Source organism: Diceros bicornis, chromosome 25, assembly GCF_020826845.1.
Source record: "Diceros bicornis minor isolate mBicDic1 chromosome 25, mDicBic1.mat.cur, whole genome shotgun sequence".
Classification (NCBI taxonomy): Eukaryota; Metazoa; Chordata; class Mammalia; order Perissodactyla; family Rhinocerotidae; genus Diceros; species Diceros bicornis.
In genome coordinates, this window is record NC_080764.1 from 26,349,401 (window position 1) to 26,377,153 (window position 27,753).

The 27,753-nt window shown below is 43.4% G+C and overlaps 1 long non-coding RNA gene across 1 annotated transcript; it reads right to left on the minus strand.

Annotated features, from left to right (window-relative positions):
* Window positions 1–989: 989 nt before the first annotated feature.
* LOC131421935 (uncharacterized) lies at window positions 990–19,027 on the minus strand. The gene is made up of 3 exons (XR_009223984.1): window positions 18,829–19,027; window positions 3,426–3,518; window positions 990–2,136 (listed from the first exon to the last, which is right to left on the minus strand). It is a non-coding gene; the product is annotated as an uncharacterized LOC131421935 (long non-coding RNA).
* Window positions 19,028–27,753: the final 8,726 nt, after the last annotated feature.

Below are 27,753 nucleotides of genomic sequence, written 5' to 3' on the forward strand. Positions count from 1 at the left end.
CAGAAAGATGTTCATGGTACATTGCTAAGAGGGGGAGAAAGCAAGGTACAAAGAAATACACACAGAGGCATCTAACGTGTGTGTGTGAGTGTTTCTAGCTAAATCCATATCTGTATATCTATAATCATTTTCATATCTATATGCAAAAGGACATTTCCCCGAAAGTTAACTGGTTATCTCTGGGTGTTAGGATTAAGTTCATTGACATTATTTTATTTAATCCTCACAACAACCATATGAATTAGGCCCAATTTCTCCTCTTTTGTTGTTGAGGAAACCAAAGCTTAGATTGGTTTAGAAACTTGTCCAAGATCACACAGCAAGTAAGGGGCAAAGTTGAGCTCAGATTGTTTGACTCTAAAACCTGTATTGTGCTTTTATTAAGGACAATGTAGCCAGTTATCTGTGATGATGAATTTATTCAATATAAAGAATAGTACTTTATCTGAGATTAGATCCTTCTTGCTTTTTTTGAGACTAAAATAACCATTCTTTAATGAAAAGATGGAGATTTTAAATGGTAACTGTTTTATTTTTTAATGTCCTTAGGATAATTGAAAGTTGACAACCTGATGTCAGTGCTCCCATTTTATTTTTAATTGCACTGGTCCTGAAATTCAAAAGTTAGGGAGCCATGGATGATTGGGGGAGCAGTTATCTGTGAACCTCATGAAACTACATGTAAAATTATGGTTATATGTGACTATAAGCTTTTTTCTGGAGAGAGGCCCCATAGCTTCCTGGCTGATTCTCAAAATGATCCTGATTTTGAAGAGATTAAGAGCCTCTATTTGATTCCCCCCCACCCTTTTTGTTATCCAACACACACCTACACCAGGGCATGGAATCCCTTCCCTTCTCCCTTTTCTGAGACCATCCTTCATGAATTATCTTCTCTCTCTCCTCCTCTTTCCTTTCTTCTCCTCCCCTCTCTTCCTTTCTCTCTCCCCCCCACTTCTCTCCCCACCCCCCCTCCTTTATACCTTCAATCTCTTTCTCTCATCTGGTGCCTTCTCATTATCCTACGAATATGCCATGGTCTCCCTAACTCTTAAAAAAATCTTTCCTGAGACCCTACCTCTCCTTAAACTATCATTCATCTCTTCATTCGTTCAACAAGAACATACTGAGTATCTACTATATGTTAGCCACTGGAAACAGAACAATAAACAAGACAGACAAGGTCTCTGTCCTTAGAGAACTTCATTTTTAGAAGAAAGTATGAAAGAAATATCTTAGTTAAGAATACTTTGAGCTGCAAAAACTAGAAACCCCACTAGCAGTGGCTTAAAGTCTTCTCACACGACATGAAGTCCAAAGGTAGGTGGTTGCTGGCACCAGTTGCCATCAAGGATCCGGGATCTTTCTGTATTTCTGCTCTGGTATCTTTATCACGTTGACTTTTTGACATCATGCTTGTCGCTCATAGTCACAAAATGGCCACAGCAGCTCCAGAATTCCATTTTCAAAGCAGAAAGAAGAAGGAAACAGTAGAACAACAGTATGTACCTCTTTTGTGAGGAAAGTAAAAGCCTTCCCCAAAACATACCAGAAGACTGACTTCCTTCTGTGTCATTGTCAGGAAGGAGATGAGGAAAATAGGCACCTGACCTTCCTGCATCTACTTGGAAGGAGCAGGAAAGAAGGAAGCTGAGAATGGCTATCGGTTAGCCCAGAAACAGTCATCCAAAACACATAATCAAACGAATAAATACAATAACCTCAAAAAGTAACAAGGGCATAATTCCTCACTCCTTAAGTGTGGGCTGTGTATACTGACTCCTTTCTAAATAGTACAGTATCAAAATGGGGGGAAAAGAGTAATTTTATTGTGGAGAACCTGACAAACACTATCTCAGCCAGGTGACCCAAATCAAAACCAATAATCTTACATCAAATCAAATTATAAATCATAAACTCTTGGTATAATGTGATGAATATGGCATTTACCTCTGTGATCTGTCTCCCCATAACCCGTCGTCCCAGTATAATTATGACAAAAACATCAGACAAATCTCAATTGAGGAACGTTCTACCTAATATCTGACCTGTACTCCTCAAAACTGTCAAGGTCACCATAAACATGATCATAGCCAAGAGGAGAACAAAATGTGCCGTGGCATCCTGGATGGGATCCTGGAACAGAAAAAGGACATTCGGTTAAAACTAAAAAAATTTGAATAAAGTATGGTTCAGTTAATATAAAATATCAATATTGGTTCATTAATCATGACAAATGTTCCACACTAACGCAAGAGGTTAATAATAGGCGAAATTGGGTGTGGCGGCAGGAGTGTACGGGAACTCTGTGCTATCTTTGGAATTTTTCTGTAAATCTAAAACTGTTCTAAGAAATAAAGTTTCTTTTAAAACAAAGTAATAAAGGCTATGAAGTGAATAAAATAGGGCAATGAGAGAGATAAGGGTGGGGAGGGCTACTTTAGACAAGATGGTCAGAGAAAAATCTCTGAGGAGGTGACATTTATGCCAAGACCAAAATGCTTAAAGAGGCTGGCCATTGAAGAGTTAGGCGAAGGGCATTTTAGGCAGAAGGAATGGCAAATTAAAGTCCTGCAGGAGTTTAAGGGAGAAAGAAGACCTGTGGGGTTGAAGCAAAGCAAGTGAAGGGATAAAGGCAGATGATGAGGTTGGGCAGGTAGGCACCACTGATGGAGTCTGGTCTTGTAGGCCATAGCCAGGAATCTGTAACTTCCTCAGGTCAACTTTCAGATTCGACAGTGTACAAACATCAAATAACAATAATAACTGCATTAGTCTCCTATGGCTGCTATAGCAAATTACTACAAATTTAGTGGCTTAAAACAACACAAATTTATTATCTTACAGTTCTGTAGGTCAGAAGTCTGACACGAGTCTCACTGGGCTAAAATCAAAGTGTCAGGGCTATGTTCCTTCTGAAAGGTTTAGAGAAGAATCTGTTGCCTTGCCTTTTCCAGTTCTAGAGGCCACCTGCAGTCCTTGGCTTGTGGCCCCTTCCTCCATCTTCAAAGCCAGTAAATGCAGCACTCTAACCTCTGCAACCATGATCACATCTCCTTCTCTGACTCTGCCTCTCCTGCCTCCCTCTTTTACTTATAAGAACCCCTCTGACTACAAATCAGATAATCCAGGAAAATCTCCCCATCTCAAGATCCTTAACTTAATCACACCTGCAAAGTCTTTTTTGCCATGTCAAGTAGCATTCACAGGTTCTAGGAATTAGGATGGAACATACCTGGGGGACCATTATTCAGCCTATAATAATAATAACAATAACAACAGGACTACTGACATCAGATTGCTGACTATTTCATCAAGTAAAGGCATTTTTAAAAATTACCATATACCAATTACAGTGGAAAGTCATCAACAGGTTTTAAACAGAGGAAAGGCATGCTAATGGCCACCACTTGCCTTGGACATACCTTTGTGAGAATGCTGGCCCCTCTGAGAGATGCTGTCCTGAAGATTTCAGCCTCCACTTGCTCCCCAGCCTGGCACCCTTGGGCAGAGCACAACTGTACAATCATAAGCAGTGGCCCTGGATACAAATCTCATTTATGTTTTAAAAGCTTACTTTTAAAAACACTTTATTATAGAAATTTCAAGCAAATACAGAAGTAAAAAATACAATAAACCTCCATGTACCCATCACCCAACTTCAACAATTATCAATACAGATCATCTATGTTCCCACCAACCTCCAACGCTCACTGGATTATTTGAAGCAAATCCCATTTGCTTCAATCATTTTAATCACAAATAAAAACTTTACCCTTGATATCGTGCAGAGGAAGTTTGGAGGAAGTGGTAGTGGGAATGCAGGAGGGTGGGAGGCAGAGTGGAAGTAGCAAACCCAGTAAGGACGCTTGGAGTAGAACAGCAGGAGTGGAAAGAAGAGATGTGGATATATTGGGGCTATTTCGTGGAGGCAGAGCCAACAGTGAAGCCAGTGGATTGTACGTAGGCCATGAAGGAAAGAAAGGAGTCAGGGATGACTCTTAGGATATGGCAAAGAATACTGTGGGTTCACCAAATTCTGTCTTTTCTTCTTCCAGAGCAGAGAGCAAGACTACATTTCCCAGACTCCCTTGCAGTTAAGTGGAGCCATGTGACTGAGTCCAGGCTGATGGGATTTAGGCAGAAATGGTGTCCACCACTTCCAGGCCTCAAACCTCCCTCACAATCCTCCATGTGCCCTCTCCTCCTTTCTCTGCTGATCAGGTGCAAAGGATCCAGGACTCTGAGGCTCAGTTGTTAGAAGAATGCTTCCCAAACTATTTGTACTGAAAAAAAGTTTTTTTTTAATTTCTAATCCATCATGACCTGATGCTTTTATAAAATACAATAAAAATAAATTACTGGGAAAATTAAATTAAAAACAAAGACAAGATATAAGCCCAATTCTATTTTTTGTTCTTAGATTCAATAAACCTAAAATTACTCTGTCAAATTGCTATAAAAGTTTCTAAACACTCTCCATTCTATACTTACCTCGTCACGAACTGGTAACAAAGAGTTCACAAACCAGCAGTGGCCTGTGGACCACATTTTGAGTAGATTATGTTAGAAAATGGCAAAGCCGCTAGGTGGAAGGAGCCTGGGTCCCCGAATAGCTGTGTGGGGCACAGGCTCCCCTGCCTTTGCACTCCCTCCCCAGCCAACATGCATAGGACTGTGGCATGAATAAGAAATAAACCTTTGTTGTGTTAAGCCACTGAGACTCTGGAGTTGTTTGTTAGGACAGCTAGCATATCCTAACTAATGCATAGGGTTTTGGTCTGAACAACTTGATAGATGCTAATAACTGAGATTGGAAAACTAAGGAAAGAACATCTATCTCTCTTCCTCCTTTTAAGCCAAACTGCTTGAAAGTATAATTTACCTTTACTAAATACTGTCTCAACTTATTATTAGTTGGTTTCCACCCTCATCCCTCTACAGAAACTGCCATGCTCAGGGTGACACATATAGAGTACCAACCATGTATCAGTTCAAAAGTCACCTCTTCTGTAAACACTTTGCTGACTCCCTCAGGAAGGGATAATTGTTCTGACATCACTGATTCCATGTCACTAATTTTATATTAAATTGTATTAAACAAGAGCAGGGAACATATGTATAGAATGAATGGATTCTGCACAATGTGACAATCACTTCTGTATGAATCCTATCAACCTCCTCACCACTGAGCTGTGTGGGTCCTTGAGGACAAGCACGCGATTCCCTTTCTTCATACCACCCCCACCACTAACACCTAACCGGGGCTCGTCCTGGATCCACCCTAATGAGTGTTGCTAACAAACTCACCTACTCACCCACTTCCTCATGAAGCACAAGGTTAACACACAGTGACCTCCAGGCAAAGTTCTGTGTTTTTTTTGTGTGTGAGGAAGGTGAGCCCTGAGCTAACATCCGATGCCAATCCTCCTCTTTTTTGCTCAGGAAGATTGGCCCTGAGCTAACATCTGTGCCCATCTTCCTCCACTTTATATGGGAGGCTGCCACAACATGGCCTGACAAGCGGTGTGTCAGTGCGCGCCCGGGATCCGAACCTGTGAACCCTGGGCTGCCAAAGCGGAGCGCATGCACTTAACCACTACGCCACTGGGCCGGCCTCGCAAAGTTCTGTTTTAAGTTCTAGTCAGATTCTTTCGAGAACTTCAGCGCCCTTCCTATTGATAGCTCTCAGGGGAAGGGTAGCGGAGGAAGTTTTGTTGGTTCTTTCGCTTATGATGTTGTTGTTTTTAAAAAGACACCATCCCAATGAGGAGTTTAAAACAGACCATGTTAACAGACCACCAGCACAGTCAGCAAGCAGACTGAAATTCTTTTTTTTAAAGGTGCATCCTCAAGGCTGCTGTTCATTTATTTATGGGTATTTATTAAGCATCTACTATAGGCTAGCACTGGGTTAGATGCTGAGGATACTGCAAGAAACAAAAGAGATACCATCCCTGCTTGTACTAATTTCCTAGGGCTGTCGTACAAAGTACCACAAACTGCACAGCTTAAAACAACAGAAATTTATTCTCTTACAGTTCTGGAGGCAAAAGTCTGAAATCAAGGCGTTGGCAGGGCCATGCTTCCTCTGAAACCTGTAGGGGAATCCTTCCCTGCGTCTCCCTAACTTCTAGTGGTATGCCGGCAATCTGGCTTTCCTTGGCTTGCAGCTGCATCACTCCAGTCTCTGCCTCCATCATCACATGGCATTCTCTCTGTGTGTCTCTGTCCTCTGTCTCTGTGTCTCTTCTCTTCTTATAAGGACACCAGTCATATTGGGGAAGGGACCCACCCTACTCCAGTATGACCTCATCTTAACTAATTACATCAGCAACGACCCTATTTCCAAACAAGGTCACATTCTGAGGTATTAGGGGCAAGAACTTCAACATGTCTTTTTTGAGGGGATGCAATTCAACCCATAACGCTGCTCTTTTGGAGCTTATCGCTTAGGAAGGAGCCATACAGTAAATGCATCATCACACATTTAAATATGAAAAGGGCATTTGTGGTAAATGCTCTACTGGTAACAGGAACAGTAAGAAATTATAATAGAAGAAGCTAAGCTAAGGTTGAAGAAGGTGGTCGGGACAAGTTGCTGTGAGGAAGGGACACTTAACCTGATGCCTGAAGGATTTTCAGGCCTGGAGCATCCTTGGACTGGAGAATGACAAATAGGGACCCCCAGGCTGAGGAGAAATTTGAGCAGTGGCACATAAAAGACCCTCCACAAAGGGCAGCCAGAGAAAACTGGAGAAGAAATAAAGTCTGTCTTGTGTGACTTCAGTAATCTGAATGGCCCTGACCAGTTGTTAGTAGGAAATTCAGTTACTCCACTGAGTCTGTGAAAGAAGGAAAGTCTGTCTTATCATCAGGTTCTCCTACTATTTAAGCGGTTGTTTTGTTTAGTCTTTTCAAGGACCATGTTGAGTGAGCCAAATTCCATTTACAGTCTTCTCCCTTTGGGATCTGGCTGAGGCTACCGGTGTTGTGTCTGACTAGGCAAATGTGATAGAGTCACTTCCAGTTTGAAACGTTTGAGAAAAACGCGTCGTATTTACGAGATTTCTGGATTAGTGGGAATCAATTCGAGTGTACAGTTTCAGTCAGTGCTGCTGGAGTCGTTGTGTGTTTTCAGCGTGACACTGTTTAGGGAGCACACCTCTGAAAGTATGCCTTTATACTTCCCACTCACCCCCAAAACATCTCCCAAACCCAGCTATTCTAAAAGGAACTAAAACTGCCTGAAGCAGTAGACAAAGAATTGAGTGTTAGCTCCTTGGCCAGGTTCGGATTACCTCTGACGGCGACTGGGCCACAGTACGTGGCCTATATTTTCAGAGCTACATGGAGAGCAGGGGCAGGCCGGTTGCCCCTGGAAAGGCTGTGCTGTGGCTGGGTGTGGTGGGAAGTTAACCTCCCTCTTTGGGGACAAAGTGTCCCACCCTAAGCCGGATAGTAGCATATCACAGCTCAGCCTCCCAATTTCACCCACTGGCCTCCGTTTCCCATATCATCCAAGGTCAGAGAGACTCAAGCCAACAGAGGTGACTCCGCAGCCTCACAGGAAGCTAAAGCTGTGAGAATAAGGATGTGCCGCCCCGTGCAAGTCCCTGAGGAGCCTTGTGTGCACAGGGCCAGGGCTGCTTCCAGGCCAGCATCCAGGTCTGCCACAGAGGGCCAGGTGGTGTTGAAGTTGGCTCAATACCCCTCCTCCATCACATTTTCCAGGAAGGGGTGAGTAGGGATGGGTGGTAGGTGGAGACATTGTCAGCAGTGAACATTGGTGCTTTTGAGTGGGAGCCAAAGCATTGTGTGTTTCAAGGGGTCTGGCAGACTGCCTCCACCGAGGGAGACATACATGACAAGACCGCCACTCCAGCCTATAGCAAATTGGTTTGAACTTTGCAGGGTAGGATGGGCATGAGTGTGAGTTCCATCCTGAAGGCCAAGCCTTCCTTTTCCTCCTTCAATCTTCGAGCAAATGAAGCAAAGGGGCTGAATGGTGGGCTTAATGAAGTGGTAGGATGCTGTTTATTACCAGTCTTGCCAATCATTTCCAGGTGTTAGAAGTCAACAGAGAGCTCTTTTCTTTCTATTATCCAGTACTTTAGTCCAGGTCTTAGCCAAGGCAAGTGGGCATTAATAATGGTTGTCCTTTGTGTCAAAAAGAATAAAATGCCTAGGAATAAATTTAACCACAGGGTGAAAGACCTGTACACTGAACACTATAAGACATTAATGAAAGAAATTGAAGAAGACATAAATAAATGGAAAGATATTCTGTGCTCATGGATTATAAGAATTAATATTGTTAAGATGTCCATACTACCCAAAGCAATCTATAGATTCAATGCAATCTCTATCAAAATTCCAGCGGCATTTTTCACAGAAATAAAAAAATACTAAAATTTGTATGGAACCACAAAGACCCCAAATAGCCAAAGCAATCTTCAGAAAGAAGATCAGAGCTGGAGGCATCACGTTCCCTGATTTCAAACTATATTACAAAGCTATAGTAATCAAAACAATATGGTATTGGCATAAAAACAGACACATAGATCAATGGAACAGAATAGAGAGCCCAGAATTAAACCCATGCATATATGGTCAAATAATTTATGACAAAGGAGCCAAGAACATACAATGGACAAAGGGCAGTCTCTTTAATAAATGGTGCTGGGAAAACTGGACAGCTACACGCAAAAGAATGAAACTGGACCACTATCTTACATCATACACAAATATTAACTCAAAGTGGATTAAAGACTTGAATATAAGACCTGAAATCATAAAACTCCTAGAAGAAAACATAGGCAGTAAGCTCCTTGACATCAGTCTTGACCACGATTTTTTGGATTTGACACCAAAAGCAAAGGCAACAAGAGCAAAAAAAAAGAGGGACTACATGAAACTAAAAAGCTTCTGCACAGCAAAAGAAACTGTCAGCAAAACGAAAAGGCAACCTACTGAATGGAGAAAATATTTGCAAATCGGATATCTGATAAGGGGTTAATATCCAAAATATATAAATACATATCGCGAAATATATATTTTGCAAAAAAACAAATAATCTAATTTAAAAAAGGACAGAGGATCTGAATAGACATTTTTCCAAACACAAACACATGGCCAACAGGTACAGGAAAAGATGCTCAACATCACTAATCATCAGGGAAATGCAAATCAAAATCAAAATGAGATATCATCTCACATCAGTTAGAATGGCTATTATCAAAAAGACAGGAAATAACAACTGCTGGTGAGGATGTGGAGAAAAGGGAACCCTTGTGCACTGTTGGTGGGAATGTAAATTGGTGCAACCACTACGGAAAAGAGTATGAAGTTTCCTCAAAAAATAACAAATAGAACTACCATACAATCCAGTAATTTCACTTCTGGGTATATATCTGAAGAAAATGAAAACACTATATTGAAAAGATATATACACCCCCTTGTTCATTGAAGTATTAATTACAATAGCCAAGACATGGAAACAACCTAAGTGTCCATCAGTGCACGAATGGATAAAGAAAATGTGGTATATACACACAATGGAATATTATTCAGCCATAAAAAAGAATTAAATCTTGCCATTTGTGACAACATCAATAGAACCTGAGGACATCATGTTAAATGAAATAAGTCAGGCAGAGAAAGACAAATACCATATGATCTCTCGTATATGTGGAATCTAAAACAAACAAACAAAAAAACGAGCTCATAGATACAGAGAACAGACTGGTTGGTGCTGGTGGGGAGAGGGGGAGAAGGGGGCAAAACGGGTGAAAGGGGTCAAAAGGTACAAATTTCCAGTTATAAAGTAAGTCAGTCATGGGGATGTAATGTACAGCATGGTGACTATAGCTAATAAGGCTGCATTGCATATTTGAATGTTGCTAAGAGAGTAAATCTTAAAAATTCTCATCACAAAAAAATTCGTAATTATGTGTGGTGACAGATGTTAACTAGACTTATGGTAGCGATCATTTCCCAATATATACAAATATTGAGTCACTATGTTGTACACTTGAAATTAATATGATGTTATATGTCAATTACACTTCAATTAAAAAAAAGAAATTAAAAAAATAAGAATGGTTGTCCAGCTTTCAGCCAGGGGAGCATAACCAGGCTGTGTGAGTTCCTAACTATTTATAAAAGTCCTTTCCACTGTGGTTAGACTTCTTCCTCACATAACCCTCATGGGCCTAAGAATAACCCAGGAGAACAAAAGCAGGAGGAGAATGTCAAAATCCAGAATGGCCAATTTCTAGCAACTGTCTGGGAAGTTTTCTACCAGAAATGGGTTCTGCCAGCAGACAGCTCTCCTGAAGGAGCCAGGTTGCAGAGTGTGTTGAGTTTGGCCCCTTTCACACTCTACCTGATCACAGCTTGTTTCCATTTGGAAGGTTCGATGCTGCAGGCTGTTTCTCACGTGGTGTGGTGTAAATCGTGGGGGCTACTGCTGCCAACAGCAGGGTGTCACAAGCAAAACCAAGCCCAGGGCCATTTGTTACAAATTAGAGGCTTGTGATATCTAAAGCTGCACAATCATTTGGGAGACTGAGTATTCGCAGGGAGAAGGCTGATGGGGCCCCAGAGGAGACCATCCATTCTCTGAACTCACAACCTGGGCATAGTCTGTAATCCTATCAGTCAGAATTTCAGAGATTCCCTCATAGGGTTGCCAGACTTAGCAAACAAGAATACAGGACGTCCCATTAAACTGAAATTTTGAATAAACAATACTTGTTTTTAGTATAATTATGCCCCAAATACTGCCTGGGATATACTTATGCTTAAAAAGTATTTGTTCCTTATCCAAAAAGAAAATTTAACGAGGCACCCTGTATTTTCTCTGACAACTCTAACCCAGGTACAGGATGCCTCTGGAAGCTTCTACTGAAAGCAGAAGTGAAGGAAACTCTCCTTCAATGCTGGCTTCTTTATTTGGTAATTAGCCTTTAAACTCTTCTAGGGGCTGTTTGTCAGACTGAGCAGTGTTTGCTTATGGAATGAAGGATTTAAGGCAGAGCACCTAAATGGCCAGTTGTCACCAACCCAGCCAAAGGGACTCTTCACAAAAAAGAAACATTGTTGTCCGTCTATAAAAATTATACCTTCAGGTACCTGTATCTCAAGGCAAGCTGATGCCTTAGTGATGAAACGCCCACCCCAGCCCAGTCCTGTCTACCACTGGATTATGTCTGCCCAGTAGGCAGCTGGATGGGGTCTCTCTTCTTTCATTGCCCTCTTAGTCTCTGTATGGGAGCTGCGTGGAGGGCAAACCCCACTCACTCCCCCTGGGGATCTCCGCATCCCTCCATTTACAGCATTTCCCTGAACCTGTTTACCTGAGAATCGGGGCCAATATTTAGTGGGAAAAACAATTTTTTTTAATTCAATTTCAATTGAATTCAAAAATTCAATAAAATTTTCTTATTGAAGTGAAATTCACATAACAAAATTAACCATTTTAAAGTGTACGATTGGGTGGCAATTCGTACATTCACAATATTGTGCAAGTGTCACCTCTATTCAGTTCCAAAACGTTTTCGTCACCCCAAGGGAGAACCCCATACCCATTAAGCAGTCAGTCCCCAGCAACTTATTTTTGGTCTCTTCAAAAACAAAGCGCTTCCCCCACGAGGCTGCAGCGAGGGGAATGACAGAAATGGAGGAGTCGCTCTTGGGGGGAGCCCGCGGTCAGGGCTGCTTTACAAGCCCAAGTGCATCTTGGTTCTTCTTGGTTTGTAAAATGGAAGGTTTTACAATAAAGGGCCCCGGGAAGACAGGTGTGCGAATGAAATGAGTCTGGTTGACAGAAGAGGGTGCGCTGCAGGGCAGGGCTCACCAGGGAGAATTGGCGGAAGCTGCCAGGCTGTGAACAATGGAAGGGAGTCCTGGGGCATGAAAGGGCGTCTTGTGAAAGGGGTAAACCTGCTCACAGATCACATTCTTGGGGAGTAGGGTAAGGGACGGGGCGCCAGAAAGGTGGACGGGGCGCCAGAAAGGTGCCCAATTGGGCTTGAGCTTTCGGGTTCAGAGGGAGCGGATGAATCACTTTGGGGAGGGGCCGGGCCTCCCCTTGGCCAGCGGTTGCTTTGAGGTTCCCTGATTTACAGAAGGAGTTAGTTCCTTCTCAAAGGAACCCTTGACTCTGTCCTCTCTATAGGAGCCACCCTCCTTGTTGTGTATAAAATCTGGTGCGACTGCATTTTTGGAGACAACGGCCTCTGCCTGCAGTGACTTGCAACAGTTTTACTATCCAGCCTGTTCCAGCTTCCTCTAATCTTTTGATGCCAACAGGAGTCCCCAGATCACCGCAAAACCAGAAGCTTCCCAGCTTTGAACAGTCACAAGGGTTGTCCCCTTTGTTCAAGATTTGGGGGTCACATGTTGAGCTAATGCCTCCTTTTTGTAAAGGATGCAAGGAAGAGAACCAACCAAGAGGAAGATCTTCCTGGGACAGTTTGAGCTGCCAGGGTGGCGCAGGGTTTAACAGTCGTCCCCTTAACAAGTTTGTTTTGAGCGTGTGTTTGTACAAGGGACTGACTAGAAGAATGCAAGTGGTAAGCGCTGACATTTAGGTATCCGTTCTCGTGCCAGGCACCGTTCTAAGCGCCTCGCTTACATTAACTCATTGAAGTACAACAGTCCTGTGATTATTTATGGGGAAACGAGCGTGCCTCAGGGTGGAGGTTGTCCAGTGTCCAGGCCTTATCCACCACCCCAACCATCAAGAGTAGTTCAACCTCCCCCCTCCACTCTCCCCCATGTGCACAGGATGCAAAGAAGCTGTGGTAAGGACAGGGGAGAAGTGGAGGAACACAAATACGTCTACCCCGCTGTGCAGAAAGCCCACCCCACGAATGTCTTTACCCTCCATACATCTCTCCATTGCTCCCACGGTCCATAGAGTTGAAACAGCTGACCACTCTGTCCAGCCTATGGACACTTTGCTCAGGTATCAGAGAAGGAACGATATTCAAATGGATGCCCTGAATAAACATGTGCTCTTTGGGCATCAGGTAAAAATGTTTAAAGGTGAAAAACCCTAGTACCAGTCACAAGTTTCATGTTTCCATGAACAGAACTGGGAGAATCTCCTTGGCCCAGCCTGGAAGTAATCATTTATCCTGGGTTTGGGGGATGAAGGATCCTGCCAATGTAATTCTATTCTTTTCTAATAAAGATAATTTGTTAAATGTATAACTTAATACAATTTATTTTACACCCTTATATAATTTCTTTCATACTAACAAACCTATAAGTTAGGAAAAAGTATTGTGTCCTGCAGTGGGGATCAGAAAATATAGTTACTGTGTTTTTCCTTCCACTCTGTACTTAATTAAGTAGAATTGTGATCTCTTTAAACTACATTCCATCTGAAATTAGGTCTCACTTTTAAGTGTATTCTTGAACGCCACATGCTCTCACCGTGTTTCCTATCTTGGATCAGGTTGTAGATGGTGTGTGTGTGTCAATGTGTAACTGAAGTCTTTCAAGGAAGGGTTCAAGAGTCACGTGCAAATTAGCTTCTCTCCCAAGGCGAACACTTAGAATCACAGTGCCTAGAAGAAGTGGGATAGTGAGGGGGTTGCTGGTTGTGATACGGCCTCCCTGGGACGCTTCAGGAAGGTAATTGGCTGGTCTGGCAAACAACTCGAGATGAGTCCAAGAGGAGGAGCTGGCTGCCGGCAGGAAGTCAATGGTAATGCATCTTCGTGCTGGCCCCTCAGCGGTGGGAGCACAGATGGTGAAAAGCAGAACCCTTTGGGAGAGAGCAAAGGCGCTCCTGTAAATCATCTGCCAAGAGGGGAACAAAGGATTTGCCATTGCCTCCGGGGAACAGCCTTCGCTCTCATTTCAAGATCCTCTAGGAGTTTGCCAGCATCGCAAATCTGTTAGTATGAGCTTAGCGGCTTCAGGGAGTGTCCAGGCAGTATGACTAGGGAACGGCTGTGAGTGAGGCTTTGGTGGCAGCAAAGTAGACGGAAATAATTGATTTAAGATATTGGACGCGGGCACCCTCCAATCTGGGATGACCTCATGCAAGTCTTGAACTAGGGAACGCTAGGGGGCACCACTGACATGCAAATAGCATTCCCTAGACCCCCTGCAGCTCACAGCCCACACAATTCTCCATGGCAATCCTGCTCCTGACTTCTTAGAAGCTGGGCCTCCCGCTCACCTTCTTTCTACCAGCTCAGTGCAGCTCTTCTGTCTCCAAGTGAGAAGCATTACAGGTGCAGCTACTGGCTGCACCCTCATTTCTGCAAGGGATAGGTAGTGTATGTTTTCCCAACATTCTCACCTCAGGTACAAAACCTCACAGATTCAGATTAACTTGGTGGGGGTACGAAATAGGGAGAAAGGCAACATAAGTTAGTAAAAAACAGTCTGAGCATACTTATAATGACATGTAATCTCTTTATGCTCGAGTACATAGAGGGAAGCAGTTAGGTTAGGGCTGTAATTTAAAAAAAAACTCCTAAATGGCTTAAATGATATGGAAAATTTACTATCTTGCTAAACAAGGAGTCCTGAGGTAGGGCAGAAGGGAAGTTAGTTAATTCAGTGGTTCAACAATGTCAAGAAAGATTCAGGTTTTTTATAACCATCCCATGTCATTCTTATGTAGCAGGTCAGCTTTGACTCTCTGGCCACCTGACCTCATGGTCATAAGATGGCAGCTGTGGTTCCAGATATTCCACACAAATCCCACAACATCCTTTGAACAAACAGTCCTTTCCTATGTATGTGTGTGTGTGTTTTATTAGGGAGGAAAACCTTGGTCAGAAGCACTCCATATTAGAATATAAGTTAAGCTGCTAAAACAAAAAGACTCAACATTATGATGGTTCATACAAGAAAGAAGCTTGTTTTCCTCTCATGTACCAGTCCCAGTGTAAATAAGTCTTTTTATCTTGTTGCTCTGTCATTCCCTGGAGTCATGCGCTTGCTTCAAGTTGGATCACCAATACCACCTCCCAGTCCGCAGAAAGTGGAAAAGAGACAAAGTGAAGAACAGCCATCTCCTTATTCAAAACATGATCTGGGGCTGGCGGCGCAAGCAGTTAAGTGCACGCGCTCCGCTGGGGTGGCCTGGGGTTCACCAGTTTGGATCCGGGGCACTCACCGACGCACTGCTTGGCAAGCCATGCTGTGGTGGCATCCCATATAAAGTGGAGGAAGATGGGCATGGATGTTAGCCCAGGGCCAGTCTTCCTCAGCAAAAAGAGGAGGATTGGCAGATGTTAGCTCAGGGCCGATCATCCTCACAAAAAATAAAAAACAAAAAAACCATGATCTGGAAACTAGACTCATCACTTTTTCTCACATCTCATTGGTCAAAACTTAGTCACATGGCCACACCTTGCAGCAAGGGAGGCTGGGAAGTGTAGTCTGTAGCTGGGCACGTGCCTAGCCAACACTGGAGGAGTACTACCACTGAAAAGAAAGGGGAAATGAACAGGAGGAGGTAATTAACCTTCTCTGCCTCACATCCGTAGTAGATTTCTGCTCGTATCTCACTGGCCAGAATTACTTCACATGATCAGGCCTAAACCACTCACTGCATGAGAAACGGGACCACCATCGCTGGCTTAAACCCAGGGTTCCTCAATCTCAGCACCACTCACATTTTGGGCAGGATAATTTTTTGTTGTGGGGGACTATCCTGTGCATTTTAGGATATTTAGCAGCATCCCTGAGCTCTACCCACTAGATGTCAGTAGCACAACCCTCCTCCCTGTTATGACAACCAAAATTGTCTCCAGACACTGAAATCACATTTACTTGAGAATCACTGGCTTCCAGGATTTTACCCTGCAGCAGGAAGAGGATGCCTCTTCCTTGAGTCATATTTGAACAAGATGAACACAAAATCAGAGCTATTCTAGCAGGAGGGATGGAGGAAACAGCAACCAACAGTGTCTGCTATTGTTGATAATAGAACAAATGTCAAACAACATGTTACCAAGTGGAGGTCCCATCATATCATCTTTAATTAAATAAATTTGTTTATTTATTCAACATACGTGTCTTAAGAACATACCTGGTGCCAAAGTGTTCCAGGTATTGCAGGCTCTGGAAATACAGTGGTAACAAAGCAAGGTACAAAATCCTGCCTTTATGGACCTTGCATTTTAGCACATGGCTCCCTATTGGTGAAGAATCAGCTGTGGAGACAGTATAGGGTGGTAGTGACCCACAGGCATCGGAATTAACACTCCTGCACCCAAATTCTGGTTCTGCCACTTATTAGGTACGTGACCCTGGGCAAGTTACTTTCAACCCTCTGAGTTTCATTTTTCTTATCTATTAAGTGTAGATAATAATACTATCCACCTCTTAGGATTATTTTGAGGATTAAATGAGATACACTCCTTAGCCAAGCACCAAACGCATAACTGTCTCTAAATAAGTGTTAGCTGTGTTATAGCAAAAGAGCACTGGACTGAGAGTCAGAAGTTTTTCACTCAACAAACATTTGTTGAGCATATACTATGTGCTGAGCTCAGTTCCAGATACTGGGCATTCTGGAGAGTCAGATAACTAAGACATACACTCTGTCCTTAAAGGGCCTCCCAAGTTGAATATCTGATGGGGTGGCGCTGGGGTGGGAGTGGAGGTGAGAAGATGAATATAACCTGGGTGTAAGTCCTGGTTTAAGTCTACAGTTTTCAGCGTTTGGATGGATGTCTGGCTCATAGTCACTGCTCAATAAAATATTTGTTGAATGAATGTCTCTATATAGTGAGAGCAAAAATGCTGACTCACAAAAATGTTTTATAAACTACAAAATTCTGAATGTCAGTGGAGTCGGGAACATTGATAATTATTTACCATTATCAAAATAATTGATTTACATGTAAGTTGAAACTATCAAAGCTTTTTCAAGTGCTTGGAAGCCATTCGACTTCTTAAACAGACTGAAATCTTGTTTACATTATTTTCCTAGTAAATCCTTTCCTCCATGGACTGGAAAAGCAAACTTTAAACCAACTCCTATCCAAATGATGGCAAATATGGGTAGGATCCAAATGAATGGGATTTCACTACATAATTTATCTGGGTTTTAAATTTTTTAAAAGTTATGTTAAATTCATTGACTTCATCTATAAAAAGAGACCAAATTTGCTTAGAACTTGTTTTGGCTGAAGAAGTGGAAACAGAGTAATAACAAATGACAACCTAACAAATTCTAAAAATTATTGGTGACAAAATTGAGTCTGTTCTTCCAATTTGCTTGTAATTATTCTGACTTTTCTTATTTTTTTTCTAGAGAATCAAGCTGTTTCCACTTAGATTACTTCTAAATCTTCAAATGTCGCTGTATTTAATATAAATCAGGGGGCAACTGAAAAGTTTGAGAAAAAACAGAGGCCCAAATGAACGTCACGCTGGACAGAAGGGCTGCAGGGACTGTTATCACATGGCTCCTTTCTCTAAAATGTTTAATTTAAATCTGGAAAAGTGAAAAGGTAAAGGGTTTGTTGAATGCCTGAGGGAAGAGGTGGAAAAAGCAAAAGTAAGCTTTACAGAGAACTAAAGTTGGCAGGAAATTGCCAGATGAGATTTGGCTCGGAAATATAAATTTATTCACCGAGAAGGAAACTATGAAAAGATCAAAGTACCCATTCCCCCTCGTACACCCTTCCAGTTGATTCTGGGTATGACTTGTGAGATTAGGGTAACCACTACTATATTAAAACTAGCGGAACTTTTCATGTTCCCCTTGCTACTTTGCCTGAAATACGTGTCACTGCCCCAAGGTGTGTGGTGGTGCTCAGCTTACAGCTCTTGCCAATTAGACAGGCTTTTGCACACGTGAATAACTGCATTTCTTTTTATATCCTGTGATTCACATATATATTTTTTTTCCATTAAAAAGGTCTGTTGAAATAAGCGTACATCATAATCACTAAAGCATTTTTACATATTCAAAACGAAGTAGAAGGTGGAACAAGAGTGAAAGACACAAAGAAGTGGGTCTAATAAGTTCCTTCCTCCTTGAGTCAACTGTTAATATCATCTGGTTTGGCCTCAGAGGTTGAGTAAGGAACTCATTGTGAATCTTTCCTTAGGGACAAAAAGTCTTTTATAAAGAATTCTTCACCATCGGAGTTTACTGGACATGACAGACACTTTTGGGGGATCTGCCACTCACAGCCCAGGCTTGGCAGCTACGGCTTCTGTTGGGTGGTCTCCTCCTGACTCCAGCTCTCACTGCTCTCCAGTGACACCATTCCTTCCCTGTGCCCTTCAGGCCTCAGGATGGTACTGGCATCCTGTTATTGTTAATCCCTTGGGCACCCTCATCCCTCTTTTGTGCTCTTAACCCTGCCTGTAGCACCATAAAACATAGTCTATTAAGCTTTCGTCACTTAAACCCTATACATGTGCCACTTGCCTCCCAAAGGGACCCTGACAACCACACTCCCTGTAGTATTTCCTATTGCTATTCTAACAAATTACCACTCTTTTGGGTTCCTGGACCCAATTTCAATGTGCGTGTGGCGGGGGACGGGGTGGAGGTTCCCCCACACTAACAGGCAATTCTCTGGACACCAGCTGGGTGTCCTACAATTCAACTCAATTCTGACACTATCTACCCAGAGACAGCATCAGATCCCACAGGTTAAGGGTTCAGTCTTACAAGGGTGACCTCCCACCTTCAGATGCCAGTCGCAAGCCCAGGTTATAACCTGTGCTTCTGATCCACCACCTACAAATTGGAGGTTCCCATGACCCCCTGCTTGGGTTTGATTAATTTGCTAGAGTGGCTCACAGAACTGAGAGAAACATTTTACTTACCAGGTCACTGGTTTATTATAAAAGGACATAACTCGGGAACAGCCACGTGGAAGAGATGCATAGGGCGAGGGAAGGGGAGGGGCACAGAGCTTCCACGCCCTCCCCAGGCGCACCGCTCAGCACCTTCACGGCTTCACTAACCTGCAAGCTCTCCGAACCCCGTCCTTTTGGGTTTTTATGGAGGCTTCATTACACAGGCATGATTGAGTAAATCAATGACCACCGGTGACTGAACTCCATCTCCAGCCCCTCTCCCCTTCCTGGAGATGGGACGTGGGGATAGGACTGAAAGTTCCAACCCTCTACTTACGTGGTTGCTCCCCTGGCAACCAGCTCCCATCCTTAGATGCTTCCCTCAAGTATCTCATTAACATAACAAAAGACACCTTTACCACTCTCATCACTTAGGAAATTAAAGGGTTTTGGGAGCTGTAAACTAGGAACCACGGAGGAAGACTAAATATATATGAGAAACATATTTTGGTCATCTGCATGACCACATGTATGTTTTTCTTATAAATCACAATATCACAACCACAAAGTTGGTGGTATTTATTATCTTATAGTTCTGGAGGTCAGAAGTCCAAAATGGGTTTGACTTGGCTAAAATCAAGCTGTCAGCAGGGCTTCATTCCTCTGGAGGCTCTAGGGGAGATTCCATTTCCTTGCCTTTTCCAGCTTCTAGATACCGCCCACATTCCTTGGTTCATGGCCCCTTCCTCCCTCTTCAGAGACAGCAGTGTACAGTGGTCCCCCCTTATCCGCAGGGGATATGTTCCAAGACCCCCAGTGGATGCCTACAACTGTAGATAGTCCTGAACTCTATATATACTATGTTTCTTCCTATACATACATACCTATGATAAAGTTTAATTTATTACTTAGGCACAGTAAGAGATTAACAACAATAACTTCTTTGGCATATCTGAATTGCTAGCATCACTACTCACATGCTTTGGGGCCATTATTAAGTAAAATCAGTGTTACTTGAACACAAGCACATGATACCACAGACAGCCAATCTGATAACCGAGACGGCTAAGTGACTATGGGGTGGGTATCATACACCGTGTGGGCAAGCTGGAGAAAGGGATGACGTCCCGGGCGGGACTGAGCAGGATGGCGTGAGATTTCATCATGCCACTGAGAATGGTGTGCCTTTTAAAACATACGAATTGTTTATTTCTGAAATTTTCCAAATGGAAAATATTTTTGGACCACAGGTAACTGAAACGGTGAAAAGTGAAACCGCAGATAATGAGGGACTACTGTAGAATCCTCAATTCTCTCCTCTGACCTCTGCTTCTGCTGTCATATTGCCTTCTCTGATTCTCTCTTGCCTCCCTCTTTCCCTTATAAGACCCCCCCTGAGATTAGATTGGGTCTACCCAAATAATCCAGGATAATCACTCCATCTTAAAATCCTTAATCTGCAAAGTCCCTCGTGTCCTATAAAGTAGCAGATTCACAGTTCCCGAGATTAGGACATGGACATTTTTGGGGTGGGGAGGGGTATTATTCTGTCTACCACACCTTCACTCAAGGCAAGGGATCCTTCTGTTTTCTTTCCCAATACTCTGCTCCCCCAGACTCTATTTTTCCTATCTCCCTCACAGCGTTCCATCAAATTTTATCTGTCCCATGTCCCACTCTATCTCAACTCCAAGAGGCCAGAGAGTCTGAGAAATTGACTAGGAGTGGCAGGAGAGAGAAGAGGTTCGGTTCTTTTCTTCATACTGTGTATCTGGGACTTCAGGAGGGAGCTTCAAAGAATCTCTGATAAAGCACGGTCTGGTGTTTTGGTTCAGTTCTTATAAGTGAGGCACTACCGCCACCTGGTGGCAACATACTTAATCCAGTAGTTCATTCATTCATTCAACAAACATCTATTGAGTGGCTGCTCTGTGCAAGGAATGGTGCTAAGCAAAGGGAATAATATTAGTAAACATTGATTAATGCCTACTATTTGCTGAGATCTGTCTTATGTGCTTTATTTACATAGATTAAGCTTCACCACAACCCTCAGGGTATTATTATCTCTGTTTTAAAAGGAGGAAACTGAGATATTGAGAAATTCAATTACTTGCTCCAGAGCCTACAGCTAATAAGTAAGAGTCAGATCTTGAATCAGGGAGTCTGGCTCTAGAAATCTTTCCAGACATGTTTCCTGCCCTCGAGGATCTTACAGTTTCTTCTTAATAAGAGGTAAATACCAGTTCAAAGGAGTTGTGTAAAATACTAATAATTTGAAATGGCAGCATACTGTTTTATTCCTTATGGACTCTGTTTTTGATTCATCATCAAGAATCTTCTTCTTCAGCTAAAAGAGGACACATTCAACTGACTCATTGTGCATCCATTGGGTTAAGGCACTGGCCCAGACTGGAAGGGTTTTAAAAAATAGAAAGTCTACATTCCACAGGAGCTATTTCAGCAAGAGGAAGAGGTATGGGCAGGGAAATAAGCAGAAGGCAGAGCAGGAGAGGGCAGAGAAAGAAAAGAAACTGCAGCGCTGCACTATCCAATAGGGCAGCCGCTAGTCACTGTTTAAATTTTAAAACTAATTAAATCAAAACTTCAGTTCCTGAATTGCACTAGCCACATCTCAAGTGCTCAACAGCCACATGTGGCTGATGTTACCAAAATGGACTGCATACGTAGAGAGCACTTCCACCATCACAGAACATTCCATTGGACAGTACTGCTACAGGTCCCTTATCCTGGAGAATGGAGTCTTCCCCATGGCTGATCCAGGCATGGTCACCCAGAGACCGTCTTACAGCTGGGAGTCTGCAGGTGAGTGACCAAGTGGGAGAGCAGAAGTACAACAATCCCCTAGCAAAACAGATGTTGCCTCTCCTTCCTGATGACCTGGCCTAGGGACAGGCTGAAAGTGAAGATGTTGAGTCTCATTAAGACTTGGCTCCTTTTTCAGGTGAGGTGATGGAAGCCAAGAGGGGCCCTGCTCCTCCCTTCCACTGGGTCCTGGAGCTGGCTGTTGGGTGCTGTTGCTCATACCTTCCATGGGTCTCTTTCTGGGTGTCCACTTGGCTGGTGGTCAGAGAAGGCAAGGACAGCTTCACTTCCCAATCTCCATTTCACCCAGGGCCTTTGCTTGTAGTTGACGCTCCATGAAATGTCCAGGAGCTGCCTGTCACTGCAAACTGAGTTGTTTGGGCTTCTGAACCCCCGGCCTTATCCCTACAAAGACTTAAAGGTGTTGTTTAATATAAGTTCTTTTTTGTGACAATCATGCTTATTTGCTCACACGTGAGCCTCTGATTCTCTAACTTTTCCCCTTGTGATAAACCGGAAGAGAGGGGTGATTTAGGTAGGCAATAACCAGCTAGTAAAATTAAATTTTAATTTAGGCTGGCCACTAAAGAGAAGCTTACTAAAACACACAGAATGGGGTAGCACCCCAGCTTTAATCTAACTATTGTTCCACCCACTCAGAGTATCACTGTCTTGTTAATTCTTTGTCTGGTACCTGTGCCTTCCCTTCAGTCCCACTCTTCAGTCTGTCTGGGTCCCCACATCACATCTTGCACTGACCAAGTGCATTATGAGCCTTCTTCAAGATGTCCCTGCTCTAGGCTCAGGCTCCTCCAAAACCCTCTGCAACTAAATTCATTCAACAAACATGGATTGAGCATCTACTTCCCTCAAAGAATTATGATCAAGGAGGGAGACACATTGGTATAATGAAATAGATATAGATGTGTAGGTATATATTGGAATATATCTATCGGCCAGTATTCCTTTGGTTGCAAATGATAGAAAACTCCAACTGGCTCAAGCTGAAAAAGGGACTATTAGTTCACGAAGTCCAAGAGCATATCTTGAATTTAGTGGAGCGTGACCCAGAGGCTCAAACAATGTCGCCAGCAGACTCGTCCCCACTTTTGAAAAAAAAAAAAGTGGGCATAACTACAACGCTGCGGTATTGTCAGACACCTTTCGTGGGTACCAAGCGACGTGGATGCCTGCTTGTCCCTGGGAAGTTCCTAAACTCATTAGGAAAATGGAGACCATAAAATGAAAATGCCCAAGATCAGTGTGGGAGACTGAAAAATTAAAGAGTATTCAGGTGGACCATCTGCAAATGCTGTAGGAGTTCAGGGGAGAGGTCAGTGGGCATCTTCCTGGAAGCAGTGAGGCTGCACGGCAACATAAAGCAGGGGTCTCTAATTTTTTTTATTGCTGACCAATATCAGTAAAAATTGGGGGGCACACCCTCCTTAAATGTTTGTTTGCTTGTTTATAAATTCTCTCATGTGCCAATATAATTAATGAGTATCTTAAGGGACAAAATACAGTGAGGGCAATGTTGATGGTCAAGGATAATGAATATAAATCCTTATTTTAAATAACCCTCTTAACAATTTTGATTTGTGTCTGGCCACACAACCAGTTGGGTGAGCACTGCAACCTCTTAGGTTGCAGAGAGACCAAAGACAAGACCTGGAGATGGCGAACGAGACATATAGGTTTATTGGGAGTTAGTTACAGGGAATGTCCAGTGGTGGCTGGCTGGATGGAAGTGTGCACCCAGAACCGTAGGTGGGGAGGGTGTTGCTTATATAGACGGGGGCACAAAGGCTATATGCTTGCCAAGAGGGGCTGTCCCTGGTATGACCAGCGTTCCCCGGAACAGTAGCTCATGTGGAGGGGCTCTGTGTTCCTTCAAGACGTGATGTTCTTTGAGTGAGATAAGGTAGGATCCGGGCTGGCCAGGCCCTGGATCATTACAAATCTCTGCATCTGGGCGTCCTGCCCAGAAGGGAGCCAGAAAGACACATGGTTGCAATGGGCTTGTAGGCTCTTGCTGAGCAAGCAGGGCCCAGGCCCTATAATTTGCATGGTGACCTTCTTTTCAGATCTGATTTGATCATCATCGTTTTGTTTTGTTTGATAAATCAATGTGCCCACCTTATCTGGAGTAGGAGAAGCATTAGTTCTGCCATTTTCTTGTTGCTAACTTATGCTTACATCCTAACTTCTGCATTGAGGCTGTGATTTGTGAAACATGACCCCAGAACTTGGAATTACCTGAGTGTCGGGAAAAGTCATGGGCCTGCAGAAGGTTTTAACCAGGGGCAGAGGAAACACTAGCCCACTGAGAAAAGTTAAAGCAACAGTAGAGGAAAAAAATACAGTTATTTATGTATTAACATCATCATAACGTTTATGATTACAGCTCACATGTCATGGCTGTGAAACAGACTCGGATACATAAACAAAATTAGAGATTTAATATTTTCTGCCTGCACTCAATGATTGCTGCATGCATGTGCCCGTCCCACTCTGGAAACCCCTCCTGAGTGAATGTGCAAAGTTTGGATGGGTAATTGAAAGGGAAAGTACTTCCAATGAGGTTGAAGGTTAAGAACAAATCAGATACCAAAGGCAAATTCAGAAAAATAACTCACACTTCTTGAACCACAGGTGTATTTCCAAAGAATGAATCCATCACATTTTACACAAGATACCTATGTGCACTAGGGCTGTCCACTCAGTGGCCTGGTGATCAGGGCAGGAATTCATTGAGGTTCCCCGTCCCCTAAAAGTGGAGAAACTAGCAGCCACTGGAAAGCTATCTTTCCAGCTTTAAGCTAGCGTTATTGAGCCTTGAAAGTGACGTACCACCACTTTTACCATCTTCGACTGGTCACACAGACCAACCCCGAGGCAACAGAAAGGCCTACACCAAGCCAGGACTACCAGGAGCTGGGGTCATTGGGGCCCTTCTTGAGGGCTGGCTGCTAACATGAGGTAGGCACTATCATCATTCCTGTTTTACAGAGGAGGAAACTGAGGCTCTGATAAATAAGTAATTTGCTCAAGTCACTCAGCTTGAACAGACAGAGCTGGGGTTCAAACCCAGACAGTGTGACTCCAGAGCACATCCTTTTTGAGAACTGCCCTGTACCCTGGCCTCACCACAGGCCTTTTCGTAACTTCTTTTCTTCCTCCCACTGCACAAAACATTGCGAATAAGATATATTTCCTTGTGCTTAGACAGTTTCAAAAGTGATTGTTTCTTAAGGGTGGAAGTTGGAGGGTTTCCAAAGAATGAAATATAATGAGAACATCTGGCCAAAATCCCTAACGTGTATACATTAACGAATTAAGAAAATGTAACACACAGACTACGAATAACGAGACCATTGACCCAATTTCAGAGGCTGACATTTACAACGTGAACACAAGGCAGAGTGGGTTGTGTGTACACTCTGTTCAACTCCTCTCCTTGGTGGTGGTTTGGGTCAGGTTGTTGTCTCATGAGGCTGGCTGGGCTAAATCGAACAACATTTTGCCAAAATAAGTCTGCAAGATTAGACCTTAGGAAACAAAAACCGGAAAGAGAAACTACATTTCGTATAAAATGTGGAACTCGGGGATAATGGCTTGACAACAGTCTAATGGGATAGAGGGCAATTTATATATGAGAAGGAATGGGATTAGGTATGGTATTATATATATTGTTACCTGTATAAATAATCATGTGAAAGACAAAGACTGATTGTTCTTTTGTTGTGATTTTTTTAAGCCAAATTTGTACTGCATTACACAAAATAATTATAGGCCATTATTTTACACTAGGCTATAGCACAGCATTAATCAATAAACACTTTTTATTTTACTTAATTTTTTTAGCACTTTCAATGTGTCAGGCCCTTTTCTAAGTGCTCTAGACATATTAACACATTTCAGCTAATCCTGAAACAACTCTCCGAGGTAGGCACTATTAATTTTCCCATTTTACAGATGGGGAAACTGAGCCATGAGCACTGCCCTGGTTAAGTAACCAGGTTATTTAAGTTACTAAGTAACCTAAGGTTAAGTAACCAGCCAAGATTATGCAGCTAGTAAGTTTCAGATTTGGGATTCAAACCAGGCACTGTGGCTCCAGAGCCTGGCTTTTAATCAGGCTTTTTGCCTGGTACAAAAATATGGACACCTAGTTCACTCTCTTTTGTGACTTCATAGGCCATTCTCGCCGCTGGGATCGCCTCCCGTTCTCACCCCTTCTCCTGCCTGCCCAGCCAACTCCTGCTCTTTTTTCAAGAGCCACTCAGGTTTACCCCCTGCTGTGAAGCCTTCTGTGATTTGCATACGGATTCAGGCACCTGTTTCTCCGTGTTCTCAATGTCTTGCTCATACTGTTGAGACAGTTGCTGATTTTGGGGTACTTGGCTTCTAGTCTCCCTTCTCTGCAACAGTTCTGTGACCCAGCTCTCCCCCGGTTCAGGAGTAGCCCACGTGATCGGGTCTAGCCAATCAGAGCATTAAGGAGCCACAGTTCGGAGGCCACCGCGTGAGCCGGGTCTGTCTGATCAGCGTGAACCCTGGGATGCCAGGGGCTGCTGGGGAGAAAAACACACGTTTCCGCTGTCAGCCTGGAGCTGCCGGCAGCTTTCTTGTCCTCACGTGGTACCTGAGAACGGAGCCAAAACGAAGAGAGCGAGAAAGGAATATGTTTCTCACATACATTTAGTCTTCCTCCCTGGTTCCTAGTTTACAACTCCTAAAACCCTTTAATTTCCTAAGTGATGAAGGTGTCTTTTGTTATGTTAATGAGATACTTGAGGGAAGCATCTAAGGATGGGAGCTGGTTGCCAGAGGAGCAACCACGTAAGTAGAGGGTTGGAACTTTCAGTCCTATCCCCACCTCCCATCTCCAGGAAGGGGAGAGGGGCTGGAGCTGGAGTTCAGTCACCAGTGGTCAACGATCTACTCAATCATGCCTGTGTAATGAAGCCTCCATAAAAACCCAAAAGGACGGGGTTCGGAGAGCTTGCAGGTTAGTGAAGCCGTGAAGGTGCTGAGCGGTGCGCCTGGGGAGGGCGTGGAAGCTCTGTGCCCCTCCCCTTCCCTCGCCCTATGCATCTCTTCCACGTGGCTGTTCCCGAGTTATATCGTTTTATAATAAACCAGTGACCTGGTAAGTAAAATGTTTCTCTCAGTTCTGTGAGCCACTCTAGCAAATTAATCAAACCCAGCAGGGTGTCATGGGAACCTCCAATTTGTAGGTGGTGGATCAGAAGCACAGGTTATAACCTGGGTTTGCGACTGGCATCTGAAGGTGGGAGGTCACCCTTGTAAGACTGAACACTTAACCTGTGGGATCTGATGCTATCTCTGGGTAGATAGTGTCAGAATTGAGTTGAATTGTAGGACACCCAGCTGGTGTCCAGAGAATTGCCTGATAGTGTGGGGGAACCTCCAGCTCCCCCCACCACACGCACATTGAAATTGGGTCCAGGAACCCAAAAGAGTGGTAATTTGTTAGAATAGCAATAGGAAATACTACAGGGAGTGTGGTTGTCAGGGTCCCTTTGGGAGGCAAGTGGCACATGTATACGGTTTAAGTGACAAAAGCTTAATAGACTATGTTTTATGGTGCTACAGGCAGGGTTAAGAGCACAAAACAGGGATGAGGGTGCACCAAGGGATTAACAATAACAGGATGCCAGTACCATCCTGAGGCCTGAAGGGCACGGGGAAGGAATGGTGTCACTGGAGACCAGTGAGAGCCGGAGTCAGGAGGAGGCCACCCAACAGAAGCTGTGGCCACAGGTGGGTGCTGTGAAAGAGTTAAAGGAACCCTAAGTCCTGCCTGTGAGAAGCTTGCCAACTTAACACCTTTAGAGACAGAGAGAGAGGTTGAAAGAAACAAATGCAAACTAACCGGAAGGACAACAAATCTATACAGTTGATTCTCCTTATTTGTAGCGATTATATATAATCATCAATTCATCATTTGCAGCGATCACATAAAGTCACCGCGAACAATGAATTAGTGAATCCTGAACCATTGCTCCCAGGGGAAATATGGTAGGGTCCTAAGAATCGCTGGTCAAAATATTTTCATCAACCAATCAATACATAACCTTGTTTTATGTGGGTTTCTCTCTAAAG